The following is a 16294-nucleotide window of genomic DNA, read 5'->3' as shown; positions in this document are numbered from 1 at the left end:
GCTCCTGACAGCGCACTCCTCACGACCTAATTAAACTCTCATAAGCAAACAAAAAACTGCACAACCTTTGGCCCGGGTGAGAATTGAACTCACGACCTTCAGATTATGAGACTGACGCGCTGCCTACTGCGATACCGAGGCGGACAGGGGCCCTGCGAAACGCAACCGGTATCATTAGTTCCCACAAATTAAAGGTCGAAAAAGTAGGAAAACCGAGCAACAGTCATTCATTGCTTCTCCAGACAGTGCACCCCTCACGACCTAATTAAACTCTCACAAGCAAACAAAACATATTCACCGCCTTTGCCCCGGGAGAGGATTGAACTCATGACCTTCAGATTACGAGACTGACGCGCTGCCTACTGCGCTGCCGACGCGGACAGGGGTCACTGGGAAACGCAACCGGTATCATTAGTTCCCACAAATTAAAGGTTGAAAAAATAGGAAAACCGAACAACTGTCATTCATTACTGCTCAAGACAGTGCACCCCTCACGACCTAATTAAACTCTCATGAGCAAACAAAAAATCTGCAACAAATTTGCCCCGGGTGAGTATTGAACTCACGACCTTCAGATTATGAGACTGACGCGCTGCCTACTGCGCTACCGAGGCGAACAGGCGTCACTGGGAAACACAACCGGTATCAATAGTTCCCACATGTTAAAGGTCGAAAAAGTAAGAAAACTCAGCAACAGTCATTCATTACTGCTCAGGACAGCGCACCCCTCACAACCTAATTAAACTCTCATAGGCAAGCAAAAAATCTGCACCGCCTTTGCCCCGGGTGTGGATTGAACTCACGACCTTCAGATTATGAGACTGAAGCGCCGCCTACTGCGCTACCGAGGCGGACTGGTGTCACTAGGAAACACAACCGGTATCAATAGTTCCCACAAGTTAAAGGTCGAAAAAGTAAGAAAACTCAGCAACAGTCATTCATTACTGCACCAGACAGCGCACCCTTCACGACCTAATTAAACTCTCATAAGCAAACAAAACAACTACACCGCCTTTGCCCCGGGTGAGGATGGAGCTCACGACCTTCAGATTATGAGACTGACGCGCTGCCTACTGCGCTACCGAGGCAGACAGGGGTCACTGCGAAACGCAACCGGTATCATTAGTTCCCACAAATTAAAGGCCAAAAAAGTAAGAAAACCGAGCAACAGTAATTCATTACTGCTCCACACAGTGCACCCCTCACGACCCAATAAATCTCTCATAGGAAAACAAAAAAATCTGCAACACCTTTGCCCCGGGTGGGGATTGAACTCACGACCTTCAGATTATGAGACAGACGTGCTGCCTTTGCACTACCGAGGCGGACAGGGGTCACTGGGAAACGCAACCGGTAACATTAGTTCCCACAAAAAATAAAGGTCGAAAAAGTAAGAAAACCGAGCAACAGTCATTCATTACTGCTCCAGACAGTGCACCCCTCACGACCTAATTAAACTCTCATAAGCAAACAAAAAACTTTACCGCCTTTGCCCCGGGTGAGGTTTGACCTCACGACCTTCAGATTATGAGACTGACGCGCTGCCATTGCGCTACCGAGGCGGACAGGTGTCACTGGGAAATACAAGCGGTATCAATAGTTCCCACAAGTTAAAAATTAAAAAAATAAGAAAACTCACCAACAGTCATTCATTACTGCTCCAGACAGCGCACCCCTCACGACCTAATTAAACTCTCATAAGCAAACAAAAACTTCACCGCCTTTGCCCCGGGTGAGGATTGAACTCACGACCTTCAGATTATGAGACTGACGCGCTGCATACTGCGCTACCGAGACGGACAGGTGTCACTGGGAAACACAACCGTAACAATAGTTCCCACACGTTAAAGGTCGAAAAAGTAACAAAATTCAGCAACAGTCATTCGTTACTGCTCCAAACAGCGCACCCCTCACGACCTCATTAAACTCTCATAGGCAAACAAAAATTCTGCACCGCCTTTGCCCCGGGTGTGGATTGAACTCACGACCTTGAGATTATGAGACTGACGCACCGCCTACTGCGCTACCGAGGCGGACTGGTGTCACTGGGAAACACAGCCGGTATCAATAGTTCCCACAAGTTAAAGGTCGAAAAAGTAAGAAAACTCAGCTACAGTCATTCATTACTGCTCCAGACAGCGCACCCTTCACGACCTAATAAACTCTCATAAAAAACAAAAAAACTTCACCGCCTTTGCCCCGGGTGAGGACTGAACTCACGACCTTCAGAATATGAGACTGACGCGCTGCCTACTGCGCTACCGAGGCAGACTGGGGTCACTGAGGAACACAACCGGTATCAATAGTTCCCTCAAGTTAAAGGTCGAAAAAGTAAAAAAACTCAGCAACAGTCATTCATTACTGCTCCAGACAGCGCACCCCTCAAGACCTAATAAACTCTCATAAGCAAACAAAAAAACTGCACCGCCTTTGGCCCGGGTGAGGATTGAACTCACGACCTTGAGATTATGAGACTGACGCGCTGCCTACTGCACTACCGAGGCGGACAGGTGTCTCTGGGAAACACAACCGGTATCAAGAGGTCCCACAAGTTAAAAATTGAAAAATTAGGAAAACCGAGCAACTGTCATTCATTACTGCTCCTGACAGCGCACTCCTCACGACCTAATTAAACTCTCATAAGCAAACAAAAAACTGCACCGCCTTTGGCCCGGGTGAGAATTGAACTCACGACCTTCAGATTATGAGAGTGACGCGCTGCCTACTGCGCTACCGAGGCGGACAGGTGTCATTGGGAAACACAACAGGTATCAATATTTCCCTCAAGTTAAAGGTCGAAAAAGTAAGAAAACTCGGCAACAGTCATTCATTACTGCTCCAGACAGCGCACCCTTCACGACCTAATTAAACTCTCATAAACAAACAAAAAAACTTCACCGCCTTTGCCCCGGGTTAGGATTGAACTCACGACCTTCAGAATATGAGACTGACGCGCTGCCTACTGCGCTTCCGAGGCAGACTGGGGTCACTGGGAAACGCAACCGGTATCATTAGTTCCCACAAATAAAGGTTGAAAAAATAAGAAAACCGAGCAACTGTCATTCATTACTGCTCCTGACAGCGCACTCCTCACGACCTAATTAAACTCTCATAAGCAAACAAAAAACTGCACCGTCTTCGGCCTGGGTGAGAATTGAACTCACGACCTTCAGATTATGAGACTGACGCGCTGCCTACTGCGCTACCGAGGCGGACATGTGTCACTGGGAAACACAACTGGTATCAATAGTTCCCTCAAGTTAAAGGTCGAAAAAGTAAGAAAACTCAGCAACAGTCATTCATTACTGCTCCAGACAGCGCACCCCTCAAGACCTAATTAAACTCTCATAAGCAAACAAAAATCTGCACCGCCTTTGGCCCGGGTGAGGATTGAACTCACGACCTTCAGATTATGAGCCTGACGCGCTGCCTACTGCGCTACCGAGGCGGACAGGTGTCACTGCAAAACACAACAGGTATCAATAGTTCCCACAAGTTAAAGGTCGAAAAAGTAAGAAAACTCAGCAACAGTCATTCATTACTGCTTCAGACAGCGCACCCCTCACGACCTAATTAAACTCTCATAGGCAAACAAAAATTCTGCACCGCCTTTGCCCCGGGTGTGGATTGAACTCACGACCTTGAGATTATGAGACTGACGCGCCGCCTACTGCGCTACCGAGGCGGATTGGTGTCACTGGGAAACACAACCGGTATCAATAGTTCCCACAAGTTAAAGGTCGAAAAAGTAAGAAAACTCAGCAACAGTCATTCATTACTGCTCCAGACAGCGGCCCCTTCACGACCTAATTAAACTATCAGAAGCAAAGAAACCAACTACACAGCCTTTGCCCCGGGTGAGGATGGAACTCACGACCTTCAGATTATGAGACTGACGCGCTGCCTACTGCGCTACCGAGGCGGACAGGGGTCACTGCGAAACGCAACAGGTATCATTAGTTCCCACAAATTAAAGGACAAAAAAGTAGGAAAACCGAGCAACAGTCATTCATTACTTCTCCAGACAGTGTACCCCTCACGACCTAATTAAACTCTCATAAGCAAATAAAACATATTCACCGCCTTTGCCCCGGGAGAGGATTGAACTCACGACCTTCAGATTACGAGACTGACGCACTGCCTACTGCGCTACCGACGTGGACAGGGGTCACTGGGAAACGCATCCAGTATCATTAGTTCCCACAAATTAAAGGTGGTAAAAGTAAGAAAACTGAGCAACAGTCATTTATTACTGCTCCAGACAGTGCACCCCTCACGACCTAATTAAACTCTCATGAGCAAACAAAAAATCTGCAACAAATTTGCCCCGGGTGAGGATTGAACTCACGACCTTCAGATTATGAGACTGACGCGCTGCCTACTGCGCTACCGAGGCGAACAGGCGTCACTGGGAAACACAACTGGTATCATTAGTTCCCACATGTTAAAGGTCGAAAAAGTAAGAAAACTCAGCAACAGTCATTCATTACTGCTCAGGACAGCGCACCCCTCACGACCTAATTAAACTCTCATAGGCAAACAAAAAATCTGCACCGCCTTTGCCCCGGGTGTGGATTGAACTCACGACCTTCAGATTATGAGACTGAAGCGCCGCCTACTGCGCTACCGAGGCGGACTGGTGTCACTAGGAAACACAACCGGTATCAATAGTTCCCACAAGTTAAAGGTCGAAAAAGTAAGAAAACTCAGCAACAGTCATTCATTACTGCACCAGACAGCGCACCCTTCACGACCTAATTAAACTCTCATAAGCAAACAAAACAACTACACCGCCTTTGCCCCGGGTGAGGATGGAACTCACGACCTTCAGATTATGAGACTGACGCGCTGCCTACTGCGCTACCGAGGCAGACAGGGGTCACTGCGAAACGCAACCGGTATCATTAGTTCCCACAAATTAAAGGCCGAAAAAGTAAGAAAACCGAGCAACAGTAATTCATTACTGCTCCACACAGTGCACCCCTCACGACCTAATTAAATTCTCATAAGCAAACAAAAAATCTGCACCGCCTTTGCCCCGGGCGAGGATTGAACTCACGACCTTCAGATTATGAGACTGACGCGCTGCCTACTGCGCTACCGAGGCATACAGGAGCCCATGGCAAACGCAACCGGTATCATTAGTTCCCACAAAAATAAAGGTGAAAAAAGTAAGAAAACTGAGCAACAGTCATTTATTACTGCTCCAGACAGTGCACCCCTCACGACTTAATATAAACTCTCATGAGCAAACAAAAAATCTGCACCAAAGTTGCCCCGGGTGAGGATTGAACTCACGACCTTTAGATTATGAGACTGACGCGCTGCCTAGTGCGCTTCCGAGGCAGACAGGGGTCACTGGGAAACGCAACCGGTATCATTAGTTCCCACAAACCATAGGTCGAAAAAGTGAGAAAACCGAGCAACAGTCATTCATTACTGCTCCAGACAGCGCACCCCTCACGACCCAATAAATCTCTCATAGGAAAACAAAAAAATCTGCAACACCTTTGCCCCGGGTGGGGATTGAACTCACGACCTTCAGATTATGAGACAGACGTGCTGCCTTTGCACTACCGAGGCGGACAGGGGTCACTGGGAAACGCAACCGGTAACATTAGTTCCCACAAAAAATAAAGGTCGAAAAAGTAAGAAAACCGAGCAACAGTCATTCATTACTGCTCCAGACAGTGCTCCCCTCACGACCTAATTAAACTCTCATAAGCAAACAAAAAACTTTACCGCCTTTGCCCCGGGTGAGGCTTGACCTCACGACCTTCAGATTATGAGACTGACGCGCTGCCATTGCGCTGCCGAGGCGGACAGGTGTCACTGGGAAACACAACAGGTATCAATAGTTCCCACAAGTTAAAAATTAAAAAAATAAGAAAACTCACCAACAGTCATTCATTACTGCTCCAGACAGCGCACCCTTCACGACCTAATTAAACTCTCATAAGCAAACAAAAAACTTCACCGCCTTTGCCCCGGGTGAGGATTGAACTCACGACCTTCAGATTATGAGACTTACGCGCTGCATACTGCGCTACCGAGGCGGACAGGTGTCCCTGGGAAACACAACCGGTATCAATAGTTCCCACACGTTAAAGGTCGAAAAAGTAAGAAAATTCAGCAACAGTCATTCGTTACTGCTCCAAAACGCGCACCCCTCACGACCGAATTAAACTCTCATAGGCAAACAAAAATTCTGCACCGCCTTTGCCCCGGGTGTGGATTGAACTCACGACCTTGAGAATATGAGACTGACGCACCGCCTACTGCGCTACCGAGGCGGACTGGTGTCACTGGGAAACACAACCGGTATCAATAGTTCCCACAAGTTAAAGGTCGAAAAAGTAAGAAAACTCAGCAACAGTCATTCATTACTGCTCCAGACAGCGCACCCTTCACGACCTAATTAAACTCTCATAAGCAAAGAAACTAACTACACCGCCTTTGCCCCGGGTGAGGATGGAACTCACGACCTTCAGATTATGAGACTGACGCGCTGCCTACTGCGCTACCGAGGCGGACAGGGGTCACTGCGAAACGCACCCGGTATCATTAGTTCCCACAAATTAAAGGTCGAAAAAGTAGGAAAACCGAGCAACAGTCATTCATTACTTCTCCAGACAGTGCACCCCTCACGACCTAATTAAACTCTCATAAGCAAACAAAACATATTCACCGCCTTTGCCCCGGGAGAGGATTGAACTCACGACCTTCAGATTACGAGACTTACGCGCTGCCTACTGCGCTACCGAGGCGAACAGGCGTCACTGGGAAACACAACCGGTATCAATAGTTCCCACATGTTAAAGGTCGAAAAAGTAAGAAAACTCAGCAACAGTCATTCATTACTGCTCAGGACAGCGCACCCCTCACAACCTAATTAAACTCTCATAGGCAAACAAAAAATCTGCACCGCCTTTGCCCCGGGTGTGGATTGAACTCACGACCTTATGATTATGAGACTGAAGCGCCGCCTACTGCGCTACCGAGGCGGACTGGTGTCACTGGGAAACACAACCGGTATCAATAGTTCCCACAAGTTAAAGGTCGAAAAAATAAAAAAACTCAGCAACAGTCATTCATTACTGCTCCAGACAGCGCACCCTTCAAGACCTAATTAAACTCTCATAAGCAAACAAAACAACTACACCGCCTTTGCCCCGGGTGAGGATGGAACTCACGACCTTCAGATTATGAGACTGACGCGCTGCCTACTGCGCTACCGAGGCGGACAGGGGTCACTGCGAAACGCAACCGGTATCATTCGTTTCCACAAATTAAAGGTCGAAAAAATAAGAAAACTGGGCAACAGTCATTCATTACTGCTCCAGACAGTGCACCCCTCCCTACCTAATTAAACTCTCATGAGCAAACAAAAAATCTGCACCGCCTTTGCCCCGGGTGAGGATTGAACTCACGACCTTCAGATTATGAGACTGATGCGCTGCCTACTGCACTACCGAGGCGGACAGGTGTGACTGGGAAACACAACCGGTATCATTAGTTCCCACAAATTAAAGGTTGAAAAAATAGGAATACCGAACAACTGTCATTCATTACTGCTCAAGACAGTGCACCCCTCACGACTTAATTAAACTCTCATGAGCAAACAAAAATCTGCAACAAATTTGCCCCGGGTGAGTATTGAACTCACGACCTTCAGATTATGAGACTGACGCGCTGCCTACTGCGCTACCGAGGCGAACAGGCGTCACTGGGAAACACAACCGGTATCAATAGTTCACACATGTTAAAGGTCGAAAAAGTAAGAAAACTCAGCAACAGTCATTCATTACTGCTCAGGACAGCGCACCCTTCACGACCTAATTAAACTCTCATAAGCAAACAAAACAACTACACCGCCTTTGCCCCGGGTGAGGATGGAACTCACGACCTTCAGATTATGAGACTGACGCGCTGCCTACTGCGCTACCGAGGCGGACAGGGGTCACTGCGAAACGCAACCGGTATCATTCGTTTCCACAAATTAAAGGTCGAAAAAATAAGAAACCTGGGCAACAGTCATTCATTACTGCGCCAGACAGTGCACCCCTCCCTACCTAATTAAACTCTCATGAGCGAACAAAAAATCAGCACCGCCTTTGCCCCGGGTGAGGATTGAACTCACGACCTTCAGATTTTGAGACTGACGCGCTGCCTACTGCACTATCGAGGCGGACAGGTGTGACTGGGAAACACAACTGGTAACAATAGTTCCCACAAGTTAAAGGTCGAAAAAGTAAGAAAACTCAGCAACAGTCATTCATTACTGCTCAGGACAGCGCACCCCTCACAACCTAATTAAACTCTCATAGGCAAACAAAAAATCTGCACCGCCTTTGCCCCGGGTGTGGATTGAACTCACGACCTTCAGATTATGAGACTGACGCGCTGCCTACTGCGCTACCGAGGCGGACAGGGGTCACTGGGAAACACAACCGGTATCAATAGTTTCCACAAGTTAAAAATTGAAACAGTAAGAAAACCGAGCAACAGTCATTTATTACTGCTCCAAACAGCGCAACCCTCACGACCTAATTAAACTCTCATAAGCAAACAAAAAATGTGTACCGCCTTTACCCTGGGTGTGTATTGAACTCACGACCTTCAGATTATGAGACTGACGCGCTGGCTACTGCGCTTCCGAGGCGGACAGGTGTCTCTGGGAAACACAACTGGTATCAATAGTTCCCACAAGTTAAAAATTGAAAAATTAAGAAAACCGATCAACTGTCATTCATTACTGCTCCTGACAGCGCACTCCTCACGACCTAATTAAACTCTCATAAGCAAACAAAAAACTACACCGCCTTTGGCCCGGGTGAGAATTGAACTCACGACCTTCAGATTATGAGACTGACGCGCTGCCTACTGCGCTACCGAGGCGGACAGGTGTCACTGGGAAACACAACAGGTATCAATAGTTCCCTCATGTTAAAGGTCGAAAAAGTAAGAAAACTCGGCAACAGTCATTCATTACTGCTTCAGACAGCGCACCCCTCACGACCTAATTAAACTCTCATAGGCAAACAAAAATTCTGCACCGCCTTTGCCCCGGGTGTGGATTGAACTCACGACCTTGAGATTATGAGACTGACGCGCCGCCTACTGCGCTACCGAGGCGGACTGGTGTCACTGGGAAACACAACCGGTATCAATAGTTCCCACAAGTTAAAGGTCGAAAAAGTAAGAAAACTCAGCAACAGTCATTCATTACTGCTCCAGACAGCGGCCCCTTCACGACCTAATTAAACTATCAGAAGCAAAGAAACCAACTACACAGCATTTGCCCCGGGTGAGGATGGAACTCACGACCTTCAGATTATGAGACTGACGCGCCGCCTACTGCGCTACCGAGGCGGACTGGTGTCACTGGGAAACACAACCGGTATCAATAGTTCCCACAAGTTAAAGGTCGAAAAAGTAAGAAAACTCAGCAACAGTCATTTATTACTGCTCCAGACAGTGCACCCCTCACGACCTAATTAAACTCTCATGAGCAAACAAAAAATCTGCAACAAATTTGCCCCGGGTGAGGATTGAACTCACGACCTTCAGATTATGAGACTGACGCGCTGCCTACTGCGCTACCGAGGCGAACAGGCGTCACTGGGAAACACAACTGGTATCATTAGTTCCCACATGTTAAAGGTCGAAAAAGTAAGAAAACTCAGCAACAGTCATTCATTACTGCTCAGGACAGCGCACCCCTCACGACCTAATTAAACTCTCATAGGCAAACAAAAAATCTGCACCGCCTTTGCCCCGGGTGTGGATTGAACTCACGACCTTCAGATTATGAGACTGAAGCGCCGCCTACTGCGCTACCGAGGCGGACTGGTGTCACTAGGAAACACAACCGGTATCAATAGTTCCCACAAGTTAAAGGTCGAAAAAGTAAGAAAACTCAGCAACAGTCATTCATTACTGCACCAGACAGCGCACCCTTCACGACCTAATTAAACTCTCATAAGCAAACAAAACAACTACACCGCCTTTGCCCCGGGTGAGGATGGAACTCACGACCTTCAGATTATGAGACTGACGCGCTGCCTACTGCGCTACCGAGGCATACAGGAGCCCATGGCAAACGCAACCGGTATCATTAGTTCCCACAAATTAAAGGCCGAAAAAGTAAGAAAACCGAGCAACAGTAATTCATTACTGCTCCACACAGTGCACCCCTCACGACCTAATTAAATTCTCATAAGCAAACAAAAAATCTGCACCACCTTTGCCCCGGGCGAGGATTGAACTCACGACCTTCAGATTATGAGACTGACGCGCTGCCTACTGCGCTACCGAGGCATACAGGAGCCCATGGCAAACGCAACCGGTATCATTAGTTCCCACAAAAATAAAGGTGAAAAAAGTAAGAAAACTGAGCAACAGTCATTTATTACTGCTCCAGACAGTGCACCCCTCACGACTTAATATAAACTCTCATGAGCAAACAAAAAATCTGCACCAAAGTTGCCCCGGGTGAGGATTGAACTCACGACCTTTAGATTATGAGACTGACGCGCTGCCTAGTGCGCTTCCGAGGCAGACAGGGGTCACTGGGAAACGCAACCGGTATCATTAGTTCCCACAAACCATAGGTCGAAAAAGTGAGAAAACCGAGCAACAGTCATTCATTACTGCTCCAGACAGCGCACCCCTCACGACCCAATAAATCTCTCATAGGAAAACAAAAAAATCTGCAACACCTTTGCCCCGGGTGGGGATTGAACTCACGACCTTCAGATTATGAGACAGACGTGCTGCCTTTGCACTACCGAGGCGGACAGGGGTCACTGGGAAACGCAACCGGTAACATTAGTTCCCACAAAAAATAAAGGTCGAAAAAGTAAGAAAACCGAGCAACAGTCATTCATTACTGCTCCAGACAGTGCTCCCCTCACGACCTAATTAAACTCTCATAAGCAAACAAAAAACTTTACCGCCTTTGCCCCGGGTGAGGTTTGACCTCACGACCTTCAGATTATGAGACTGACGCGCTGCCATTGCGCTGCCGAGGCGGACAGGTGTCACTGGGAAACACAACAGGTATCAATAGTTCCCACAAGTTAAAAATTAAAAAAATAAGAAAACTCACCAACAGTCATTCATTACTGCTCCAGACAGCGCACCCCTCACGACCTAATTAAACTCTCATAAGCAAACAAAAAACTTCACCGCCTTTGCCCCGGGTGAGGATTGAACTCACGACCTTCAGATTATGAGACTTACGCGCTGCATACTGCGCTACCGAGGCGGACAGGTGTCCCTGGGAAACACAACCGGTATCAATAGTTCCCACACGTTAAAGGTCGAAAAAGTAAGAAAATTCAGCAACAGTCATTCGTTACTGCTCCAAAACGCGCACCCCTCACGACCGAATTAAACTCTCATAGGCAAACAAAAATTCTGCACCGCCTTATCCCCGGGTGTGGATTGAACTCACGACCTTGAGATTATGAGACTGACGCACCGCCTACTGCGCTACCGAGGCGGACTGGTGTCACTGGGAAACACAACCGATATCAATAGTTCCCACAAGTTAAAGGTCGAAAAAGAAAGAAAACTCAGCAACAGTCATTCATTACTGCTCCAGACAGCGCACCCTTCACGACCTAATTAAACTCTCATAAGCAAAGAAACTAACTACACCGCCTTTGCCCCGGGTGAGGATGGAACTCACGACCTTCAGATTATGAGACTGACGCGCTGCCTACTGCGCTACCGAGGCGGACAGGGGTCACTGCGAAACGCACCCGGTATCATTAGTTCCCACAAATTAAAGGTCGAAAAAGTAGGAAAACCGAGCAACAGTCATTCATTACTTCTCCAGACAGTGCACCCCTCACGACCTAATTAAACTCTCATAAGCAAACAAAACATATTCACCGCCTTTGCCCCGGGAGAGGATTGAACTCACGACCTTCAGATTACGAGACTTACGCGCTGCCTACTGCGCTACCGAGGCGAACAGGCGTCACTGGGAATCACAACCGGTATCATTAGTTCCCACAAATTAAAGGTTGAAAAAATAGGAAAACCGAACAACTGTCATTCATTACTGCTCAAGACAGTGCACCCCTCACGACCTAATTAAACTCTCATGAGCAAACAAAAAATCTGCAACAAATTCTCCCCGGGTTAGTATTGAACTCACGACCTTCAGATTATGAGACTGACGCGCTGCCTACTGCGCTACCGAGGCGAACAGGCGTCACTGGGAAACACAACCGGTATCAATAGTTCCCACATGTTAAAGGTCGAAAAAGTAAGAAAACTCAGCAACAGTCATTCATTACTGCTCAGGACAGCGCACCCCTCACAACCTAATTAAACTCTCATAGGCAAACAAAAAATCTGCACCGCCTTTGCTCCGGGTGTGGATTGAACTCACGACCTTCAGATTATGAGACTGAAGCGCCGCCTACTGCGCTACCGAGGCGGACTGGTGTCACTGGGAAACACAACCGGTATCAATAGTTCCCACAAGTTAAAGGTCGAAAAAATAAAAAAACTCAGCAACAGTCATTCATTACTGCTCCAGACAGTGCACCCCTCACGACCTAATTAAACTCTCACAAGCAAACTAAACATATTCACCGCCTTTGCCCCGGGAGAGGATTGAACTCACGACCTTCAGAATACGAGACTGACGCGCTGCCTACTGCGCTACCGAGGCGGAAAGGGGTCACTGCGAAACGCAACCGGTATCATTCGTTTCCACAAATTAAAGGTCGAAAAAATAAGAAAACTGGGCAACAGTCATTCATTACTGCGCCAGACAGTGCACCCCTCCCTACCTAATTAAACTCTCATGAGCAAACAAAAAATCAGCACCGCCTTTGCCCCGGGTGAGGATTGAACTCACGACCTTCAGATTATGAGACTGACGCGCTGCCTACTGCACTATCGAGGCGGACAGGTGTGACTGGGAAACACAACCGGTATCAATAGTTCCCACAAGTTAAAGGTCAAAAAAGTAAGAAAACTCAGCAACAGTCATTCATTACTGCTCAAGACAGCGCACCCCTCACAACCTAATTAAACTCTCATAGGCAAACAAAAAATCTGTACCGCCTTTGCCCCGGGTGTGGATTGAACTCACGACCTTCAGATTATGAGACTGACGCGCTGCCTACTGCGCTACCGAGGCGGACAGGGGTCACTGGGAAACACAACCGGTATCAATAGTTTCCACAAGTTAAAAATTGAAACAGTAAGAAAACCGAGCAACAGTCATTTATTACTGCTCCAAACAGCGCAACCCTCACGACCTAATTAAACTCTCATAAGCAAACAAAAATGTGTACCGCCTTTACCCTGGGTGTGTATTGAACTCACGACCTTCAGATTATGAGACTGACGCGCTGCCTACTGCGCTTCCGAGGCAGACAGGTGTCTCTGGGAAACACAACCAGTATCAATAGTTCCCACAAGTTAAAAATTGAAAAATTAAGAAAACCGAGCAACTGTCATTCATTACTGCTCCTGACAGCGCACTCCTCACGACCTAATTAAACTCTCATAAGCAAACAAAAAACTGCACCGCCTTTGGCCCGGGTGAGAATTGAACTCATGACCTTCAGATTATGAGACTGACGCGCTGCCTACTGCGCTACCGAGGCGGACAGGTGTCACTGGGAAACACAACAGGTATCAATAGTTCCCTCAAGTTAAAGGTCGAAAAAGTAAGAAAACTCGGCAACAGTCATTCATTACTGCTCCAGACAGCGCACCCTTCACGACCTAATTAAACTCTCATAAACAAACAAAAAACTTCACCGCCATTGCTCCGGGTGAGGATTGAACACACGACCTTCAGAATATGAGACTGACGCGCTGCCTACTGCGCTACCGAGGCAGACTGGGGTCACTAGGAAACGCAACCGGTATCATTAGTTCCCACAAATTAAAGGTTGAAAAAATAAGAAAACCGAGCAACAGTCATTCATTACTTCTCCAGACAGTGCACCCCTCACGACCTAATTAAACTCTCATAAGCAAACAAAACATATTCACCGCCTTTGCCCCGGGAGAGGATTGAACTCACGACCTTCAGATTACGAGACTGACGCGCTGCCTACTGCGCTACCGACGCGGACAGGGGTCACTGGGAAACGCAACCGGTATCATTAGTTCCCACAAATTAAAGGTTGAAAAAATAAGAAAACCGAACAACTGTCATTCATTACTGCTCAAGACAGTGCACCCCTCACGACCTAATTAAACTCTCATGAGCAAACAGAAAATCTGCAACAAATTTGCCCCGGGTGAGGATTGAACTCACGACCTTCAGATTATGAGACTGACGCGCTGCCTACTGCGCTACCGAGGCGGACAGGGGCACTGCGAAACGCAACCGGTATCATTAGTTCCCACAAATTAAAGGTCGAAAAAGTAGGAAAACCGAGCAACAGTCATTCATTACTTCTCCAGACAGTGCACCCCTCACGACCTAATTAAACTCTCACAAGCAAACAAAACATATTCACCGCCTTTGCCCCGGGAGAGGATTGAACTCACGACCTTCAGATTACGAGACTGACACGCTGCCTACTGCGCTACCGACGCGGACAGGGGTCACTGGGAAACGCAACCGGTATCATTAGTTCCCACAAATTAAAGGTTGAAAAAATAGGAAAACCGAACAACTGTCATTCATTACTGCTCAAGACAGTGCACCCCTCACGACCTAATTAAACTCTCATGAGCAAACAAAAAATCTGCAACAAATTCTCCCCGGGTTAGTATTGAACTCACGACCTTCAGATTATGAGACTGACGCGCTGCCTACTGCGCTACCGAGGCGAACAGGCGTCACTGGGAAACACAACCGGTATCAATAGTTCCCACATGTTAAAGGTCGAAAAAGTAAGAAAACTCAGCAACAGTCATTCATTACTGCTCAGGACAGCGCACCCCTCACAACCTAATTAAACTCTCATAGGCAAACAAACAATCTGCACCGCCTTTGCTCCGGGTGTGGATTGAACTCACGACCTTCAGATTATGAGACTGAAGCGCCGCCTACTGCGCTACCGAGGCGGACTGGTGTCACTGGGAAACACAACCGGTATCAATAGTTCCCACAAGTTAAAGGTCGAAAAAATAAAAAAACTCAGCAACAGTCATTCATTACTGCTCCAGACAGTGCACCCCTCACGACCTAATTAAACTCTCACAAGCAAACTAAACATATTCACCGCCTTTGCCCCGGGAGAGGATTGAACTCACGACCTTCAGATTACGAGACTGACGCGCTGCCTACTGCGCTACCGAGGCGGAAAGGGGTCACTGCGAAACGCAACCGGTATCATTCGTTTCCACAAATTAAAGGTCGAAAAAATAAGAAAACTGGGCAACAGTCATTCATTACTGCGCCAGACAGTGCACCCCTCCCTACCTAATTAAACTCTCATGAGCAAACAAAAAATCAGCACCGCCTTTGCCCCGGGTGAGGATTGAACTCACGACCTTCAGATTATGAGACTGACGCGCTGCCTACTGCACTATCGAGGCGGACAGGTGTGACTGGGAAACACAACCGGTATCAATAGTTCCCACAAGTTAAAGGTCGAAAAAGTAAGAAAACTCAGCAACAGTCATTCATTACTGCTCAAGACAGCGCACCCCTCACAACCTAATTAAACTCTCATAGGCAAACAAAAAATCTGCACCGCCTTTGCCCCGGGTGTGGATTGAACTCACGACCTTCAGATTATGAGACTGACGCGCTGCCTACTGCGCTACCGAGGCGGACAGGGGTCACTGGGAAACACAACCGGTATCAATAGTTTCCACAAGTTAAAAATTGAAACAGTAAGAAAACCGAGCAACAGTCATTTATTACTGCTCCAAACAGCGCAACCCTCACGACCTAATTAAACTCTCATAAGCAAACAAAAAATGTGTACCGCCTTTACCCTGGGTGTGTATTGAACTCACGACCTTCAGATTATGAGACTGACGCGCTGCCTACTGCGCTTCCGAGGCAGACAGGTGTCTCTGGGAAACACAACCAGTATCAATAGTTCCCACAAGTTAAAAATTGAAAAATTAAGAAAACCGAGCAACTGTCATTCATTACTGCTCCTGACAGCGCACTCCTCAAGACCTAATTAAACTCTCATAAGCAAACAAAAAACTGCACCGCCTTTGGCCCGGGTGAGAATTGAACTCATGACCTTCAGATTATGAGACTGACGCGCTGCCTACTGCGCTACCGAGGCGGACAGGTGTCACTGGGAAACACAACAGGTATCAATAGTTCCCTCAAGTTAAA

General features: G+C 47.5%; 27 non-coding genes across 27 annotated transcripts; all 27 read right to left on the bottom strand.

Moving 5' to 3' along the window:
- Positions 1-541: 541 nt before the first annotated feature.
- Positions 542-614, bottom strand: TRNAM-CAU (transfer RNA methionine (anticodon CAU)). Its single transcript has one exon. It is a non-coding gene; the product is annotated as a tRNA-Met (tRNA).
- An 876-nt stretch (positions 615-1490) lies between these two features.
- On the bottom strand, positions 1491-1562 carry TRNAM-CAU (transfer RNA methionine (anticodon CAU)). The gene has a single exon. It is a non-coding gene; the product is annotated as a tRNA-Met (tRNA).
- A 633-nt stretch (positions 1563-2195) lies between these two features.
- On the bottom strand, positions 2196-2268 carry TRNAM-CAU (transfer RNA methionine (anticodon CAU)). The gene has a single exon. It is a non-coding gene; the product is annotated as a tRNA-Met (tRNA).
- A 1107-nt stretch (positions 2269-3375) lies between these two features.
- On the bottom strand, positions 3376-3448 carry TRNAM-CAU (transfer RNA methionine (anticodon CAU)). Its single transcript has one exon. It is a non-coding gene; the product is annotated as a tRNA-Met (tRNA).
- Positions 3449-3849: 401 nt separating this feature from the next.
- TRNAM-CAU (transfer RNA methionine (anticodon CAU)) lies at positions 3850-3922 on the bottom strand. The gene has a single exon. It is a non-coding gene; the product is annotated as a tRNA-Met (tRNA).
- Positions 3923-4323: 401 nt separating this feature from the next.
- On the bottom strand, positions 4324-4396 carry TRNAM-CAU (transfer RNA methionine (anticodon CAU)). The gene has a single exon. It is a non-coding gene; the product is annotated as a tRNA-Met (tRNA).
- A 401-nt stretch (positions 4397-4797) lies between these two features.
- TRNAM-CAU (transfer RNA methionine (anticodon CAU)) lies at positions 4798-4870 on the bottom strand. The gene has a single exon. It is a non-coding gene; the product is annotated as a tRNA-Met (tRNA).
- A 164-nt stretch (positions 4871-5034) lies between these two features.
- Positions 5035-5107, bottom strand: TRNAM-CAU (transfer RNA methionine (anticodon CAU)). The gene has a single exon. It is a non-coding gene; the product is annotated as a tRNA-Met (tRNA).
- A 1350-nt stretch (positions 5108-6457) lies between these two features.
- On the bottom strand, positions 6458-6530 carry TRNAM-CAU (transfer RNA methionine (anticodon CAU)). Its single transcript has one exon. It is a non-coding gene; the product is annotated as a tRNA-Met (tRNA).
- A 638-nt stretch (positions 6531-7168) lies between these two features.
- On the bottom strand, positions 7169-7241 carry TRNAM-CAU (transfer RNA methionine (anticodon CAU)). Its single transcript has one exon. It is a non-coding gene; the product is annotated as a tRNA-Met (tRNA).
- Positions 7242-7405: 164 nt separating this feature from the next.
- TRNAM-CAU (transfer RNA methionine (anticodon CAU)) lies at positions 7406-7478 on the bottom strand. Its single transcript has one exon. It is a non-coding gene; the product is annotated as a tRNA-Met (tRNA).
- A 163-nt stretch (positions 7479-7641) lies between these two features.
- Positions 7642-7714, bottom strand: TRNAM-CAU (transfer RNA methionine (anticodon CAU)). The gene has a single exon. It is a non-coding gene; the product is annotated as a tRNA-Met (tRNA).
- A 164-nt stretch (positions 7715-7878) lies between these two features.
- TRNAM-CAU (transfer RNA methionine (anticodon CAU)) lies at positions 7879-7951 on the bottom strand. The gene has a single exon. It is a non-coding gene; the product is annotated as a tRNA-Met (tRNA).
- Positions 7952-8115: 164 nt separating this feature from the next.
- Positions 8116-8188, bottom strand: TRNAL-CAA (transfer RNA leucine (anticodon CAA)). Its single transcript has one exon. It is a non-coding gene; the product is annotated as a tRNA-Leu (tRNA).
- A 164-nt stretch (positions 8189-8352) lies between these two features.
- Positions 8353-8425, bottom strand: TRNAM-CAU (transfer RNA methionine (anticodon CAU)). The gene has a single exon. It is a non-coding gene; the product is annotated as a tRNA-Met (tRNA).
- A 400-nt stretch (positions 8426-8825) lies between these two features.
- Positions 8826-8898, bottom strand: TRNAM-CAU (transfer RNA methionine (anticodon CAU)). The gene has a single exon. It is a non-coding gene; the product is annotated as a tRNA-Met (tRNA).
- A 638-nt stretch (positions 8899-9536) lies between these two features.
- On the bottom strand, positions 9537-9609 carry TRNAM-CAU (transfer RNA methionine (anticodon CAU)). The gene has a single exon. It is a non-coding gene; the product is annotated as a tRNA-Met (tRNA).
- A 401-nt stretch (positions 9610-10010) lies between these two features.
- On the bottom strand, positions 10011-10083 carry TRNAM-CAU (transfer RNA methionine (anticodon CAU)). The gene has a single exon. It is a non-coding gene; the product is annotated as a tRNA-Met (tRNA).
- A 164-nt stretch (positions 10084-10247) lies between these two features.
- On the bottom strand, positions 10248-10320 carry TRNAM-CAU (transfer RNA methionine (anticodon CAU)). Its single transcript has one exon. It is a non-coding gene; the product is annotated as a tRNA-Met (tRNA).
- A 1350-nt stretch (positions 10321-11670) lies between these two features.
- On the bottom strand, positions 11671-11743 carry TRNAM-CAU (transfer RNA methionine (anticodon CAU)). The gene has a single exon. It is a non-coding gene; the product is annotated as a tRNA-Met (tRNA).
- An 875-nt stretch (positions 11744-12618) lies between these two features.
- On the bottom strand, positions 12619-12691 carry TRNAT-CGU (transfer RNA threonine (anticodon CGU)). Its single transcript has one exon. It is a non-coding gene; the product is annotated as a tRNA-Thr (tRNA).
- Positions 12692-12855: 164 nt separating this feature from the next.
- Positions 12856-12928, bottom strand: TRNAM-CAU (transfer RNA methionine (anticodon CAU)). Its single transcript has one exon. It is a non-coding gene; the product is annotated as a tRNA-Met (tRNA).
- A 164-nt stretch (positions 12929-13092) lies between these two features.
- TRNAM-CAU (transfer RNA methionine (anticodon CAU)) lies at positions 13093-13165 on the bottom strand. The gene has a single exon. It is a non-coding gene; the product is annotated as a tRNA-Met (tRNA).
- A 1109-nt stretch (positions 13166-14274) lies between these two features.
- On the bottom strand, positions 14275-14347 carry TRNAM-CAU (transfer RNA methionine (anticodon CAU)). Its single transcript has one exon. It is a non-coding gene; the product is annotated as a tRNA-Met (tRNA).
- Positions 14348-15221: 874 nt separating this feature from the next.
- Positions 15222-15294, bottom strand: TRNAT-CGU (transfer RNA threonine (anticodon CGU)). The gene has a single exon. It is a non-coding gene; the product is annotated as a tRNA-Thr (tRNA).
- Positions 15295-15458: 164 nt separating this feature from the next.
- TRNAM-CAU (transfer RNA methionine (anticodon CAU)) lies at positions 15459-15531 on the bottom strand. Its single transcript has one exon. It is a non-coding gene; the product is annotated as a tRNA-Met (tRNA).
- Positions 15532-15695: 164 nt separating this feature from the next.
- On the bottom strand, positions 15696-15768 carry TRNAM-CAU (transfer RNA methionine (anticodon CAU)). The gene has a single exon. It is a non-coding gene; the product is annotated as a tRNA-Met (tRNA).
- Between the last annotated feature and the right edge of the window lie 526 nt (positions 15769-16294).

This window comes from Rhipicephalus microplus, chromosome 3 (genome assembly GCF_043290135.1).
Source record: "Rhipicephalus microplus isolate Deutch F79 chromosome 3, USDA_Rmic, whole genome shotgun sequence".
In the NCBI taxonomy this organism is placed as follows: Eukaryota; Metazoa; Arthropoda; class Arachnida; order Ixodida; family Ixodidae; genus Rhipicephalus; species Rhipicephalus microplus.
Note: the sequence above shows the minus strand (reverse complement) of the source record. Positions and strands in the feature narration are given on the sequence as shown.